This window comes from Eschrichtius robustus, chromosome 16, assembly GCF_028021215.1.
Source record: "Eschrichtius robustus isolate mEscRob2 chromosome 16, mEscRob2.pri, whole genome shotgun sequence".
Taxonomy (NCBI): domain Eukaryota; kingdom Metazoa; phylum Chordata; class Mammalia; order Artiodactyla; family Eschrichtiidae; genus Eschrichtius; species Eschrichtius robustus.
This window is the reverse complement of record NC_090839.1, coordinates 16,195,377-16,212,460: the sequence shown is the minus strand read 5'-3', so window position 1 is coordinate 16,212,460 and position 17,084 is coordinate 16,195,377. Positions and strand designations below refer to the sequence as shown.

The following is a 17,084-nucleotide window of genomic DNA, read 5'->3' as shown; positions in this document are numbered from 1 at the left end:
AACCCTCTTGATGCTTGCCGTCCCCAGGCCCAGAGCCTCCCTGGGCTTCCACATTTCCAGGGGTGCTTTCCTGCCTCTATGCTCTAGACTTTGTCTTCTGTCATCATGCATCTATGAACTGTTTCTGTCTTTTAGAAATTATTTGGAATGAAATCTTTTGTTCTCTAATGATCCTACCCAACAAGAGGGGAATCCCGATTTGAAGTTTAGAAGACATGATACTTTTTTTTTTCCCCCATGGATTTAATTATTTATTTATTTATTTATTTATTTATTTATTTTTGACTGTGTTGGGTCTTCGTTTCTGTGCGAGGGCTTTCTCTAGTTGTGGCAAGCGGAGGCCATTCTTCATCACGGTGTGCGGGCCTCTCACTATCGCGGCCTCTCTTGTTGCGGAGCACAGGCTCCAGACACTCAGGCTCAGTAGTTGTAGCTCACGGGCCTAGTTGCTCCGCGGCATGTGGGATCCTCTCAGACCAGGGCTCGAACCCGTGTCCCCTGCATTAGCAGGCAGATTCTCAACCACTGCGCCACCAGGTAAGCCCCAACATGATACTTTTTTTTTAAGCATAAAGCAGTTGCTTTAACCCAAGCTTGGACTATCCAGGGTATGTGTGTGTGTTTAGAAAATATTTGTTGAATTTCCTTTTCTGTATCGGTGAACGAGGGGGACACGTTGTCGACCTTGTGGACCCTACAGGACATATAACATGTACTTACAATAACGTATGTTAAGGGTTATGAGAGGAGAGATGGAGGGTGCCGTGGGACCCATACACCTGGGGGAGCTCACTTGGCTCAGAGGGAGGGCCTCCAGAAGGAAGTGACGTTTCATCTGGGATCTGATGGCTGAGGAGGAGTTAACCAAAACAAGAGGGTGGGGCCAATCAGATGTGTGTTTCAAGTGCAGGGTCAGAGAGAGAGCCTCAAACCAATGGAAGGGCCTTCCTACTGTTCGAGCACCAGGCTGTGCGGCCTCAGGAAATCCCCTGCCTTCTGGGGCCTGGCATTCCCCATCTCAAAAATGAGGAGACCCATGCTCTTTTCAGCTGTAAAGATCAACAAGTTTAAGATTGTTTAAAATTAACTCAAGCGTGGAGCTCCATCTCTCCCGTAACTGCCCCAATCTGAAACCTATCTCTTGCTGGTGGGAAGCAGGTATTAAGAAGGCTGAAAAAAGGCAGGGGAGGGGCAGTGTGGTACCCTGCAAACCTCCCCATTTTCAAGGTGCATTCTCACAGGGACCAGGCTTCCCTTCCCCTGCCAGCTCTGCAGCCGGCACACAGCATCAGCAGCAGCCCGGGGGCACCAGGAGGTGGAGCCTCAGAACATCAAACCCTGTAGAGAAGGCAGCCAGATGTACTCCAAAACCAAAAAAACGTATCAAACATTTGTCGTCTTTTGTGAGGTTGACTCCTCCCCCACCCCCAAATGACTTAAGTTTCTGAATTCAAGCCTTGTTTTGAGTGTAGGTGTGGTTCTTGCTGGGTCCATACCCCAGGAGGTTAACAGGCTGTTCCTGATGGTAGAATGATGGATGACCTTCCTCCCTTTTTTTCTGCTCTTTTCTATTTTCCTATTTTTTACAATAAGCAAGTATGATTCTAATTGGAAAGAAAACAAAATCTACTTTGATTTATTAAGTCCATATGTTTCTCAATTAGTTTCGTCTGGAAAAAATGGGGACCTTCCAGCAGTGTGGCATAAGGAATAAGTGCATTTGAAATGGCATGACAGCTGAAACTTGACTTTGGTAGGGTGAAAAGTTAATTGTATTTTACAGCAGGTGTTTGGACTAGAGGGTGGGTAGTGGTGGCCAGAATTTATTCATTCACATACTCCTTTCAACAGATAGCCATCAGTTACCAGCTGAACAAGTTACTCAGGTGATCTGTGTCTGGAATTTCCTCTTGTGTCAAGTGGAAATAATAAATATAGCTACCTCATAGGATCCTTGTCGAGATTAAATGAGGTAATTTATATAGGGCAGTTAGAACATTATCTGGCATGTGATAAACATTCAGTACAAGTTTTTGTTACTTTTGGATTTCCTTATTTTAATAAATGTCTCATAATATGTACAGAATGCTCATAAATTAGATACGGAGCTTTTGCTTAAGAAGCTCAAATTCTAGCAGCAGAATACGATCCGTCCAGAAATAAATATGCCTCGAAGGAGAAAAGTTAAGTTTCTTAAGAGAAACAGATAAAGTACTAAGGAAATTCAGAGGGAGAGACCCCCTCTGGACTGGGAATGAGGGGGTGGGAATTAGCAGCTTTGGGGCAAAGGGGCTGTCTGAGCCCTTCAGACCAGCCCTGCAAGCTGAAGCTGCCAGAGTTTCCTTTATCCTCAAATGGAGCCAATCTTGCTGGCTGTGAAGATCTGCCAAGTTTCCTGCAGGGTAACATTTAAAAGGCAGTAGAGTAAGGGACTTAAGGGGACAGGCCTGGCCCCAGGCAGCCTGGCTTGGAGCACAGACTCCGTCACTTACTCCAGGGACCCTCTGAGCGGGCCAGTCAGTCTCTGCACGCATCGGTTTCCACAACTGTAGGATGAGACCGTGAATAACACTTCCTGTGGCTGCTTCGGGTAAGGATGCCATCCAGTGGGGTTTACAACACAGAGCGTGGCCCCAGGCCACAGAGTGTATCATCTGCCGTGGTCAGTAGTGGAGAAAGTGGGTGTGCCGGTGTTGTCACAGTTCTGTCTTCGTGGCTTCTGTCACAGATGGACAGTTATTCAGTCTGCAGGGCAAGTGTTACAAAATACATGTCGTCGAGGAAAACGCTATCTTTGTTTTTATGAATGGGCTCCTTACTAGTATTTTTGTTCAAGTAACAAAACGTGCTTCAGAGCACTGAGGGTGATGTCAGTAGGCTGACCTGTCAGGAAACGGGCTTCATTTCCTCACGCCCACTCAGACTTCTGGAATAAAGGCCCAGCCAAGCAATGCCCCACCTCCAGGCCCTCCACTCTGAGTGTCACTGCGAACACACAAGAACACGCCTGACCGGGCTCCGAGGCTTTGTTCCTTACTCATCCTGACATTCTAGAGAAACACGGGGCCCTTCTCTGGCTTCCCGACATTTTTGACCTTATTCATTGTCACGTCATCCTCCGGGCAGAGGGTGGTGACAGTGAGTCAGAATTAGAAAATAATGTCTTTTCTCTAGGATGTGCCAGCTGAGTTTTACAAGTATTTTTGAACTTGTAGTCTGTGCCAGGCACTTAAGCCACACAAGAACCTTGAAGAGTGAATGCGGTTGTTATTCTCATTTTACATTGGGAAACCAAGGCACAAAGAAGTTAACTTGCCCAAGGTCCTACACAGGTAGAAGGTCCAGGGGCAGGTGTCTTCAGGCTGTTGACTGCTGCTCTCCGCGGGTGACCAGACTGGTGTTCTTTTTATTCCACTGCAGTGTCAGACCAACTTGTGGGAAAGCCTTCAGAATGGCACACTCCCTCCTAATATATAGCCTATTTGCTTGGACCTTTTCTGATTATCATCCGAGTTTTCTGAGAACTAATTAAAATTCTTGTTAAGTTACAAACTACCACAACCTTCCTCCCACCTATAAATAGCTTCTTTCCCAATAGGGCTCTAGTCCCAAGTAGCTTTAAGGCAAATCAGATCTGCACCATTGCGGGGAGGGGCGATTGAAACCCACACTTGTTTCAGGCCACACAGTATTTTGGTAGAAAAGCAGGTAAGCACCCCTCTTACCTAGTAGCCAGAAGTGTTTCCTATTAGCTAACAGATTGACTACCTTTCCCCATCTCAGGCCTGGTTGAACCCAGGAAAACTCTCCTTCCCACTCCTTCCCCACTGGTTTTAAGAAGCTTAGCCTGTTTTTCGAAGTGGAGATGATCCCACGTAGAACTAAGGGCCAGGCTCGGTGGAGTAACCATTTTGGGAAGTAGCACGGGCAGTTGTGGGCACGTGTGCTGGCCTCAGTAGGAGTTAAAAGACTCAGTTTCCAAGTCTGGCCTTTTCATCTTGAGCTGTGTGACCTCGGGCATGTCACTTAACTTCTCTGTGTTTCGTTTTCCTATTCAGGAAAAGGAGATTAATAATGCAGTTCCCTGGGGACCTGATTCTCCTCAAATGAGAATCAAAGGAGATTAGGTACAACAGTAAGAGCCACCATCTATCATCAGTCACGTGCCAAATACTTTCAGTTCCCTTACATGTGTTATTTCATTCTCACTGTCCTAAAATGGAGGCCCTAGTATCCCATTTTGTACTTAAAAAAGAAAGAAAAAGTTCAGAGGAGTTCCGTCACATAGGATTCAGATCTACATCCCTGGCTCCCAAATTGATGCTCATAATCACTATACATGTCCCATTGCTTCCCACTATACACCAAAGCAGAGAGGCTGTGTCTTTCCTATCAAGTACTCTACAAATGCAAGAGATTAATTATTATCTCTAGTAACCACTGCTGTTCCATGTTAGTCCCTCAGGACAGTTAAATTCTCTTGCTGCTTTATCTTATCTAGTAGTTTATGCTGCCTCTTCCCATGTCCCCAGGACTTGTTCAGTGAATTCTTGGGGGTTTTCTCCCAGAGAAACAGTTCAGCTTCACCATAAAGGGGGTTGAAGGAGGCTGAGTGGAGCCCGGCATCTTGAGCAGAGGCCTTGGACCCCTCCAGGGTTCCTCCCTCCCTCAAGCGTGTGGTCAGCCAGCTTGTAGTAAACTTCCTTATGTTGCATTTGTTGATAAGCTCCTCCGTCACTGAATTTTAGAAGTGGAAGACACCGAAGCCCTCATTTCATTGATGGGGAAGCTGAGGTCCAGAGAGAGGGATGACTTGCTTGAGGTCATTCATTCAGTTAGGAGTGTGACCAGGACCAGAACCCCGTTCCCCAGGCAACAGACTAGTGCTCTTTCTGAGCCTTTGGAGTGGGCACGTGGCATCTCCCCCACTGAAGGACAGACTCGTGCACTCTGTCCAGCATGCACCTAGGAAACTTTAGGGAGAAATTCAACAACTTGGAAAACTGAGAAGGAAGAAGGAGATGGGGGGAGGGACGGAGTTGGGGTGCAGCTCCCCACCCTAACTAGTGGCTTATACACCAAAGTGAATTAGACCACAGCACAGCAAACTAGGTAAGCCCACGGTCAGCAGTGACTAAGAGGCGAAGGGATTTACACCGGGAGCCCTGGCCCAGGGAGTGGATAGGAAGCCTTTTGTCACTAAGCCTGCAGTGTTGAAAATGGAAGGAAGGATGTTAGGCAAATGTGCCGGCCCGGGATGCAGTTACAGCCCCCGCGGCTCATTGTCCAAAGGAAATGGATCTCTCCTGTGGACGGAGAGGTGGAAACTGAGCAAGGGAGCTGAGTGGTTGACATCATCAGGCTGAGCATTGGGTTACAACAAATGGGGACTTACTTGGCCCGAGACGTGGGAAACACCCACTAAAACCTTGAAGTGCATTTCATTTAGGAGACGCGGAGAGAGGGAGAGAGAGAGGGCACGAGAGATCCTGCCTGCACCCCTGGCCCGCTCTGCTAATCTTGCTTACCCTCGGAAGGGAGGCGTTCTGAATGCTGGCTTCTTAAATTTGACCTTCCCTTCTGACTGAGGACCGCTGGACTTTGAAGGAGCTCTCTGCTCTTGTAAGTAGAACTTTCTTCTCTGTCGCCACCCCCAGGGAGAAGCAGCCTTGGAGGTAGGGCTCTCTGGAGAGCTTGCTTTCCAGCCTGTTGGTCACAAAGTGTCTATTTTTATATTATTGCTCTGAAAATTATGGCTTTGTCTGAAACTGCCTAGGGCTAGAGTCTGAGCCTCAAGGCTCACAGATGGGCTCCAGTCAAATGCTGTTTTACTTTGTTACCCAAAGAACTTTGACAGAGTACCTGGAACTTCGAAAGCAGCTCCTTGCCCCAAATATAGGTGAGGAAATAAATCCTCCCTTAGAAATTGGTGTTTGGAAAATCTTTATTAATTTGTTTTTCTGATTACCAAGGTGGTACAAAAAAATCTTAAACATTGTAGAGAGAAATACCTCTGCAAATGAAAATTCCTTATAATCTTCCCCTCTTAAATGTAACATCGGTATTTTAAATTTAAGATACAGATACAATTAGATTTCATGAAGTTACCTCAGCACTTGTGCCCTGATGCCTCAGAGGCTGCATAGGAAACTCCAAGATCGAAATCTTTAACTTTGGCTTTGTGATCTTTTTATTGCTTCCTTTAAAAAATGTGCTGTTTATTCCTAGAAAATAAACAGAACATGTAAGTCTTTGGGCATTTTATTTGTTGGGTTCTGTCTTCAGGATTTTAAACCGAGGGAGCCACTCTGTGCAGAGAGGAAGGGAGGGGGCGGTACCAGTGGGTGCCGGGCTGAGGGTTCTCAGGTGGCTTGAGATACAAGGCTTGCAGGTGCTGTGCGCTCCCCCTAGCCTCCTAGCAGGTAAAAATAGTTGAGAAAAATCACAGTTAAAGAAGAAAGCCTTCAGCTTTAAAAAACAAGAGCCACCACATAATAGAAGGGCCACCCAAGGAAACCGTGGAAGCCTGGGCAAGTGTTTCACTCTCCGGGCCTCAGTTTCCTCATTTGTACCTGAATGAGGGGTGAAACTAGATGATCGCTTTACAGTTGACCCTTGAACAACATGGCTTTAACCTGCGAGGGTCTACTGTTCTGCGGATGTTTTCCAATAAATTCGTGCTACGGAACTACATGATCTGCGGTTGGTTAAATCCATGGATAAATCCATGCATGCGGACCCATGATCCAGGTGGCCGACTGTAGAGGTTATACTCGGATTTTCAACTGCACGGAGGATTGGTGCCCCTCACCCCTGTGTTGTTCAAGGGTCAACTTTGTTCCCAAGTTCAGTTTGAAGTGAACCACTGAAATCTCTTTCCCCTTTGAGGAGACCCTTTAGGGCTTGAGGAGCAAAATGCCCTTAGTTTTCAGTATCCTGGAGTGGGTGAATACTGGTGCCTCTAGGAGAATTAAGAGAGGTCATAAAACAGGCAATATTAAGTTACTTCTGAGTTGAACGTGTTGTCAGGTTTTGTGTTTCTGAAGGAGAAAACCTCAGTGTGGTGTGCACGCACACTGGGGAGGGAGGAGAAAAAAGAATTAACCGTGCTGAGCACCTGCTAAGGGCCAGGCCCCGTGTTACGCTCATCCTTTCACATAACACCAGGTGGTCAGTATCATCATTCCCTAACTCCACCAACAGGGTAAATCTCCACTATACGTTCCCGTATTATTGCGAACTCCTTCCTAGTGTTCACCTGAGCTGTGAGAACACCGAATCCTAACCACTAGACCACCAGGGAGTGTCATACCTGAGCTGTGCTTACATGGTTATTGGCGTGACATCAGTTCACTGCTTCCACTAGACCACATGCACCGTCTCCTCTGTCACTATACCTCCTTGCCTGGTAGAGAACTTGGCACATAGGTACAGAGAAGACACATCATAGCCAAGTTTAACTTAAAGCCCACTGACCTTCTCCCTAGCTTGGCAAAAGAGAGGGAGAAGAGGAGGCAGAATCTCCTTTTTTGCCTCCTTCCCTCCTCCATCTCACCGAGACACAGCCTGCCCTGCTGCAGGGAAAGGGTGCCAGAGCCAAAGTACAAAGAAAAGCAAAAGAAGTTGTCAAATCTTGGACTCTGAGTTTCCAAGTTTCCAGATCTTGGCAATTTAAGGGATTTTTTTTCTCTTTAAGGCCATCAGAGACCCTAACCCTCAGGAAGATGCAGTATTTAAAACTATTTGTTTGGATTAAGATCGTGGTTAACTGGAGGGTTCGTGAAGCCCCTTGGCATATCTGAGAGCTGAAGCATAACTTCCGCAGCAGCTAAGCCCTTTGAAAGTGGACCGTTGCTGCCAGGGCAGCACCCCTGGGCGTGGGCAGCAGGAGGGCCCGGGCCTCCGTCCCGGCCTCACCCAGGATCTTGAGCCCCCAGGATCTCAAGACTTTGGCTGATTAAAAAAGTCGTCCCTCTTCCTAAGGTGGTGGTGAGGAGGTGATATTCTGGAAGGAAGGTACCTGGTTTGGGTTTTTATTTTTGTTTATATTCGAATGCTTATCCAGTCTGTCGCGCTCTCTAGTTTCCTGCCTGGCCTTTGGCCCCTGTGGGCACTTGCATTTGTGGCCCCCGGGCTGGTTGGTGTCCCCAGTCCCTGTCACTCTAGACAGTCTAGGGTTCGAGGAGAAGTTGAGCCATCTCAGACCAGATTACCCCTCACAGAGCGTGCTTCTCTTCTGAAAAGTGGGAGGTCACAATTATACCTACCTCAGGTGCCATGAGGACAAAGCAGGATAAGGCTCGTAATGCGCTTGGTTGGTCCAAAAATACATGCTCAGGATTAGCTGCGTTATGGTTTCCAGAAAGAGAAAGTTAGCTGACGTCACAGGCACCTGCCCCCTCAGTCACAGCATGGCATTTGCGTGAGGAGCCTGAAGTTATCTCTGAACTCCTCTGTTTCGACCCCCCATCCCCTACTGGACCTGCCACGCTGGCTCTTTAATCCAAGCCTCAGCAGTGTTTCCTGTCACCCACTTAAGTGAGGAGGCCAAAAGCTGAAGTGGGCGCTGTTCTCTTGGGACCCAAGGTCCCTGGCCCAGCCACTGAAGGGAAAAGCTGGTGGCAGGTGTTACTTTCTGAGTGTGACAAGCGGCTGAGCTCACCCAGTTCACTCTGCTGAGTGCTTTCAGGAGGGACCAGAAGTGATTCCTAAGTGGAGACAGACGTGGAAAATCTAAGGTTCTTGGAAACAAGTCATTAATCACGACCCAAGGCTGAGCTCACTACCTCCTGGAAATCTTTCAGAAATGCCTCATGAAAACTTTGAAAACTGCCCCTTCAAAGAGTGGTTTCTTTGGAAGTTGCAGTCAGCTGCCGTGCTGAGCCATTCCAAATCACAGATGAAAACACATCCACCCTGACCGGAGGAGGCCAGCATTTCCTAACTTCAAAAGAAGTCTCTAATCTTCCAAGAAATTGCTAGTCTTCAACTTGGCTCTTCTGAACTGAATAATGGACCTTCAAGGCACTAAAGAAATGAAGTATTTGGTTGCTAATGCATTCTTATTATGTCCCAGGGAGCTAGGTCAGTAATTACGTTTGGTACTTTATGGCTGTGGTCTCTGACGTTCAGTAAACCTGCTGAGGGCTGATGGGTACCGAGCACGAGGCTAGAGGAACAGGCTGATTAAGAGACAGCCTCTGGTCTGGTGCAGCTCGCAGGGCATCGCGAGGACAGGTGGGTGAGTGAATAATTACAGTGGGTCAGCAGCAGGTGGGCGGAGGTCGTGGTCTTGAGCTGGGTTGATTACCCCCACGCTCCCCTCCATTTCCTGACGCCCAGAGCTTTGCCAGCACTCGCATTAGGGGGAAATGAGAGCCTCTCCTGCCGAAGCATTCACCCCCAGCACCTTCCTATACCCCTCGGCTTCAGAGGAGAGAAAGGAGCTCATCACAAAATGCAGCAGCCCCACCTTAGAGGACCCGGAATCTGCGATCCCATGTTCAGTAAGGAATTCTAGGGATGGGTGATTCTGTCGTCTAAAATCACCACTAAGTTTTCTGTTGGTTTGTTTTTATAACATTTATATTGTGGCTTTTTTTTTTTTCAGTTTACAAAATTGGAACATGTTCATGGAAGGAAAAGCGAGACAGTACAGAAAAACATACTTAAATCATCACCCAGTGATTTCACTTCTCTGATTTTCAAATAAGGCATGGCGAGGTCAAAGGGCATGACCGTTTTTAGATCTCTGATACACGTTCCTGGTTTGCCACTGGAAAGTTTCAGCCTGTATAAGCTCCCATGAGCATCCCCTCACCCGCACACTGGCTGCATCTGGAGTTTAGCTCGTTTTAATTTCTCCCTAGGCAGAGTCCCTGTTTGAGTATCTCAGAGGTGCTCGTGTTCTGTGTTGCAGTCCCCGCGGGGGAAGAAACCACTGTCTGCGCTTGGTTAGGGGCCCTGGCTTTCCTTTGTACTTTCCTGTATGTATGTGTGAATTCACCCATTGTAAAGAGCCCTTTGTGTTTTCGGTGTTATGCAAGGTGCTATGGGCAATACCAAGGTAAGTAAGACTTATAAGTAGCTTGCAGCCTGATAGGTTAAAACAAAGACTCGATGACTCTTAACACGTGTGATTATGTGCCCCAAGAGAGGGACAGTGCTGTGGAAGGCCTGAGAGAGTAGCGATTAAGCCGAGGCTTCGGTTCCCTTCAGTAAATCTTTCATGTATTCAGCCAGTGTTTGTTGAGCACCTCATATCTGCTAGGCACTGGGCAAGGTGGTGGGTGGACACTGCTTCACAGAACACGCATGGTCCTTCCTCACATGAAGCTTCCAGGGACTAGTGGTGGTGTTATGAAATAAACAGGATGAGTGATGGATGCGGAGGAGAGTGTAGTTGGGGCAGGTTTGCCTGAAGGGGTGGCGTTTAAACCAAGATAAGGAGTCAGTTATGCCTAGGAGTTGGGGGAGAGGGTGCTGGGGGTGGGAAAGAATACTCCAGGTAGGGAGAGGTACACAGGTGAAAGGCCCAAGGCGGGAAAGCCTGTGGAATGTTGGGGAAAGTGAAAGGAGGCAGTGTGGCTAAAGCCTAGAGGGGAAAGGAAGAGAGAAGAGAGTGAAGGTTAGGATCAGAGGAAGGCTAGGAAAATGATGGAGGGGCCTGGTGATGCAGGGGATTTTCCTTCCCTTATTCAGCAGCTGTATACCAGTATAAGAGCAAAATTTCTCTCTGAGTTGGCATAGAATAGTCCTCCCAGTCTGTAATTTTTTCATAAGGGTCAGGAAAGATCTGTTACTCCCAAGGGCCAATGTTTTTATTCATTGGCTTGCCTATAGTTCCCCTTTCTGATTTCACATGTGAGCTCCCTACTGGACTTGGGTTTGGAGACCTGAGTTTGTACTGCTGCTCTGTTCCCAACTTGCTGTGTGACCTTAAAAAGACCCTTAATTTCTCTGGGCCTCATTTTCATCTGTCAGTGGGAATGATGCTGATCTGATCCCAGGGTCACTGTGAAGATCGAATAAGTATCTTAAACTGCTTTGTAAAATATGAAGTGCTGTAGACATATGAGCTATCATTATTATTTGAAAGAAAGATTTCTTATCAGTGAAATAAAATAAGAGTTGAAAGTGAAGCATGCCACCAGGAAAGGGCAGAGTATACCTTCCAGGTAACCCCGAAATGGCAGATTCAGCGTAGGTGGCTCTCCTTCAAGAGCTTGTTGTAAATGCTGTTCCTCTTTTCTCTTTCATTTCATCCACTGGGATAAACCATTTCCTTCCTTTCTCCTTCCAACAGAATGGGTTACAAAACAATCCATTTCACTTCTCTGGATTCCAGGACGCATTTGATATAGAAGCCAGAGCATCTGCTTGGAGGCCAAGAGAGCCTTGTGAGCAGAGATGCTGCGGTTTACTGGGCTTTGGTTCCCGGCAAACATAGATGCCCGGGTGTATATTTAATTGGGTTTGGGAAGAAAGGCAATTAAGGGCACAGAGCCACGAAAAACAGTCAACAGCGCAGAACCAGCCCACACACCACCTAAGCAGGGCAGTTTCAAGCCAAAGCTTTAGGCTGGCTTTTGGATTTTTAAAGGGGAGCATTTTTTTTTAAGTAAAAAAAAAATTTTTCCCTTAAAAAGTGACATAAATGCTTTGGAAATAAAGTGCACTTTTTTTCCCCTTTCATGAAGCTTTTTAAAAAGTTTGTCTTCCAGCTATTAAAATGATAGGTTGGAAGACCTGTTCTATTTGACCAAAAGAGAAAGTGACAGTAAGTGCAGTTAACTATCCCATGTAAAGATAAATGGGTAGTGTGTGGCACAGTTTACCAGCATTCTTTCTCTGCTCTCATTAGTTTGTTGTTGTTTTTGTTTTCTTCATTAGTTTCCCCTAAAGTGATGCATATGCTTGTTGTAGGTAGACAATTTGAAGATGTATAAAGAAAAAGTTTGTAATCTCTTCCCTCTCCCTGCTCCCCATTTCCATCCTTCGGAGATAACCACTGTAATCAGTTTGGTGTGTATCTTTCCGTACCTTTCTCCAGGCTCCTATGTGAATGGATACTTTGTGTATGTATGTGGTTATTATGTTTTGTCACAAGTGTGATTGTACTTTATTATTTTGCAGTTTATTTTTCCCACTAAATAATACATCATGGGTAGGTACAAATTTGATTCACTCTTAAATAACTTCAGGGCTGTAGATCTAGAGGTACCACAGTATATTCAACCATTTCTCCTTTGGCAGATACTCGAGTTATTACCATTTTTTTTACTAAAACTATTGTTGCGTTAAATATATGTACATATCTTTCTTCACTGGTCCTTTTATTTTTATAGATTATATTTTCAAAAAATAGTATTGCTGGGTTAAAGGGTATACGTACTTGACATTTTAATAGATAAAACTATCCTACTTTACAAAGAGTTCTAATAATTTACATTCTCCCCAGCAATATGTGAGTACTTCCATTTCCCTAAGTCTTTACCAGTATTAGATATTCTCTCTTCCTTCCTCCATCTCTCCCTCCTTCCATCTCTATTGTTTTATTTCTGACCAAGCTGATGGGGAAATGGTGTTTTATTTTTGTATATTCTTTACTACTAGTGAAACTGAACATTGTTTCATGTTAATTGACCGTTTCATTTTCCTCTTCTGTGAATTTCCTTTGCGCATTTTTCTTATGAATTATTTGCCTTTTTCTCAACAAGTTGTAGGAGCTCTTTATGTGTTTATGTATTAAGGATTCCATACGTGTTGCAAATATTTTTCCTAATCTATTATGTTTATTAATTTGTTTCTGTATTTTTCTTCATAGTGTCTGGATTTCTTGCCTTGTTTAGGAATAACTTCCTCACCTCAAAGTTACATAAATACTTTCCTAAATGTTTTTCTAATACTTTTATGGTTTTAATTAATTTAATCCTGAATGTTTAATCCCTTTGGAATTTATGTTTATACATAGCAAGAGGTAGTGATCAAGCTTTTTTCTAGATGGCCAGCACCATTTATTAAATGAGCCATCTTTTCTATTTTGTGTTGAAACTCATCTTTGTCATAAATAATTTCCTATATTGTATCTATTTCTGAACTTGCTATTCTAATCCACAACTTATTTGTCTATTCTTATGTTAATACTGTATCTTTTTATTATAATGTCTTTACAGTAAATTTTTCTTGTAAGACAGATCCCCTATTTATTTTTTATAATTATCTTTACTATTTCTTGGCTAATTTTCTTGAATACTTATTATTCCATATGAACTCTAAAGTAATTTTTTTTTTTTTTAATAAATTTATTTATTTATTTATTTTTGGCTGTGTTGGGTCGTCGTTGCTGCACACAGGCTTTCTCTAGTTCCGGCTCACAGGGGCTACTCTTCGTTGCAATGTGCTGGCTTCTCATGGCGGTGGCTTCTCTTTGTTGCAGAGCACGGGCTCTAGGCGCACGGGCTTCAGTAGTTGTAGCACGCCGGCTCAGTAGTTGTGGCTCGCGGGCTCTAGAGCGCAGGCTCAGTAGTTGTGGCACACGGGCTTCGTTGCTCCGCGGCATGTGGGATCTTCCCAGACCAGGGCTTAAACCCGTGTCCCCTGCACTGGCAGGCGGATTCTTAACCACTGCGCCACCAGGGAAGTCCTAAAGTAATTTTTTTTATTCACCCATCCAAAAAAACCTAATGGTATTCCTATTGGAATTTAATTAAAATTATGTAGTCACTTGAGAAGGATGGCATTTTTGGATAATTAGGCTTTTCTACCCAGGAGCACGCTAACTGGTTTGGAACTTATGCATTCTATTTCTATATTTTGTTGCTTTTACCTTTAGAATTTCTATATGCATCATGGGTGTATTATCTAAAATTAAACAGTATTTCTGCGTTTGCCCTGAATAATCAAAAACCTTACCACATTTAACTCTGATTTCTCTTCCATCTTCAATGTTATTATTGTCAAACATGTAATATTGTCAATATTGTCAAATACGTTTTTACCTCCTCATTTTGCTTTGTTTCACTCAATCAGTACTTCTTTAAATTTACCAAGATACTTACTAATTTTGCTCACTGTTGATTCTAAAATCTCACTTATTTTCTGTGTTCAGCTTCTCTTCTGTTGGAGAATGTTTTTGGAGTTTGTCAATGGTAAACTTGCTCAGTCAGTTTTTGTCTGAAAATGTCTTTTGCCCGCACTGTTGATATTTTAGAATTTTAGATAGCATGTATAATGATTATGGAAGTTATGTATGCCTCTGTAAAAGTTTTCAACTCAAACAGAAATAGTTAATGTAAAAAGTGAAAGTCTTTCATTCCTTTTTCTGAGTCCCAAAGAGAGCTGCTGTTCATAGTTTGCTGTTTGCCTTTTTCTATGTAGATACAAAAATTTTGTATATACACAAATGGTGTACATTTTTCTAAGCATAAACAATCATGGTCGTTTTTTTTTAAAAAGCAATAATATATACAATTTTACACTACTTTTTAACAACAGAGCATGTACATTTTCCCATGTCAGTACGACAGAATCTCCCTCATTCTTTGTAATAGCTGTATAGTTTCTCATCACATTGATACACAATAATTTACCTCTTTTCCTATTAACAGACATTTAAGTTGTTTCCTCTCTTATTTTTTTTTTTTTTACTTTTACACAATATATGTTTTACTGAACATTCTTTTACTTATGTGAGCATATTTATAGTATAAATTCCTAGATATCTGACTGATCCAAAGGATGTGTGCAGTTAATATGTTAATAGATGTTGTTAACTTGTATTCCTAAAAGACCGTTTCAGTTTACAACCCTAGAGTATGTCTGGCTCTAATTTTTGTTTTTCTTCTGGTTCCTTAGAATTTCCATATTGATTAGTCAACAGTGGAAAATCTGAAGAGATGCGAGCTGGAAAAAGAAACTAAACCAGGTGGGTAGTCACATTATTCATACCACTACTGTAGCGTCACGAATGTTTACCTAAATACCTTTATTTCCATTTGAAGAGGGAAAAGAAATAGATTCCAAATGAAATTAGAGAGGAATGTGGGCCCCATGAAGAGGCAGGATGGCCCTTTTCAGAAGTTATATAACATCACTCTGCAATTTCAATCATGATTCCATTTACATAGTTTCTCTATAGCAAAAGAAAGACAATTTACTTCTGGTGGCTTAAAAGAGAATGGGTTTCTTCAGCCATCTACTTAAGCAGATGGAATCATTCACAGGAGTTATTAGCAAACCTGGGCATGATGCCAACTTTCCTGTCCACCAATTGTTTGTTGTAAAGGTATTTTCATAAAGACTAGGGCACATTTTGGGAATTTTAATACTGTGACACAGGAGCAAAAGCAGGCAAAACCCAGCCCAAAGAAACAAGTACAGCCCAGTGATCTGATGAGGAGAGATGGTGCAGGTCCGTTCCAGTTGTAGGAAAAATGCAGTTCATACAACATAGAATGGCCTGCCTGGAAGTACGGCCACCTTGGGTTAGTGTTCATATTTTTATGGTATCCAAACATTTTCTAACAGCTTCTGACCCGTGGTCCACCCACCTCCCTTGCCCCCAACTCGCCTACCCCTTTCCAGCTCCATCCTCTTGCATTAGGGCAGAATCTCCAGCCTTTAATTCTCTGTCCAAGTCCTAGTAGTCCTGGGAATTTGGGGGGTTTCCAGCTCATTTGAATTCCCTCTCATGGCCTGGCCTGGCCTGGCCTGCCTCTAACACCTCTCCTAAGATTCCTCTTCTCTGTTGGCAGAGCAAGAATCTTATCTGGCAGGCAGCTGCCCTGGATCTGGAACTCCCCAGCTGCTTATCAGCAAGGCTTTTGGGCCTTGCCCTACAGTAGCTTCTTGAGCCACCAGGTTTGTGTCCTGTTCTGACTCAGTGCCGCTGGGAATCCCCTGGATGCATATATTTGCAGTGACTAGGATGTGGCAGTCAGCTCCCAGGACTGTTTATCTGGCCAAGATCAGAGGACCTTCTATTCCAATTGCTGTGGGAGCATTGGGTCCCAGGCACTGAACCTTGAGGGTGCTGGGGTTATATGAAGTTTAGAGCCTGGGTTTTTAAACAGGCTTCTGGGGTTCAAGATTTCCCTGTAAACATGGGTACAGTTTTGTATGCATACACACACACGTACTTTTCTAGGCAAAACGTCTGTAGCTTTCCTCAGATTCTCAAGTGTGTCTGTGACCTCTGAGTTGGAAGAATCGTTGGTCTCGAGAGCACCTCAAGTGATGTGGGGCACTGCGTCCCCTGGGGCAGCAGCCTCCCACGTGCCAGGATATCTTGGGCGACCTCACCAAGCCTCTAGGTTTTTCTGTTTAGGGGTGAACTGGGACAAATTAGCTAATATCACTGAAGCTCAGAGCCATCTGATGGGATGTCCCAAAGTCCAGTCATGGAATTGTACCCCCAGCCCCTGTTTCATCTCACTGAGCACACTCTGCGGGTTTTCTGGTTTCTGAGTCTGCAGCTCGGAAGGGCTGCTCCGGCAGCTACGCTGACGGCAGTGGGAATAGTGTTGATAGCTAAATTTCAGTCCGGCTTACCACTGCCAAGAACAGTGTCAGATACTTTGTACACCTTATCTTATTTGATCCTGACAACTCTCCACGGAGGTTGGAACTGTTATTTTACATATGGAGAAACTGAGGCACAGAGAGACCTTGTAACTCACCAGAGACCACACAGCCAATAAGTCAGTAAGTAATACATGACCCAAGCGCATGAGCTTAACCACCAAGCTTTATGGTGAAAGTAAAGGGCATTTTTAGAAAAATAAAGCAGAAAAAGTATGGGGCTGTTTAGTGTAGGGCAAACTGCCCTGTATCTTATAATAATAGGAAGAACATTGCCATGTTATACCAGATATGAAAAACTATGCACAGCAGCACTGATCTTAAATCATTAAGAAAAGGTTAGTGGGTAATACACTAATGCATTAGTGCAATACCTGAGGAGAATTTCTCTCCATTGTAATTCAGATAAACGTTTTTTTTTTTTACAGTATTGAGATATAATTCACATACCACACAGTTCACCCATTTAAAGTATACAATTCATTGGCCTTCAGTATATTCAC

At 44.3% G+C, this 17,084-nt stretch overlaps 1 protein-coding gene across 4 annotated transcripts in view; it reads left to right on the top strand.

Annotated features, from left to right (window-relative positions):
• PKIG (cAMP-dependent protein kinase inhibitor gamma) overlaps positions 1-17,084 on the top strand; it is a 106,748-nt gene that overhangs the window by 63,432 nt on the left and 26,232 nt on the right. For 2 of the 4 annotated variants that reach the window (XM_068523772.1, XM_068523775.1), the window contains exon 2: positions 14,857-14,926. The gene's annotated coding sequence lies outside the window, so the exon portion shown is untranslated. Of the gene's footprint in view, positions 1-5,449; positions 5,623-14,856; positions 14,927-15,755; positions 15,862-17,084 lie in introns of all 4 variants that reach the window. The other 2 variants (XM_068523774.1, XM_068523773.1) reach the window with 2 other exon arrangements.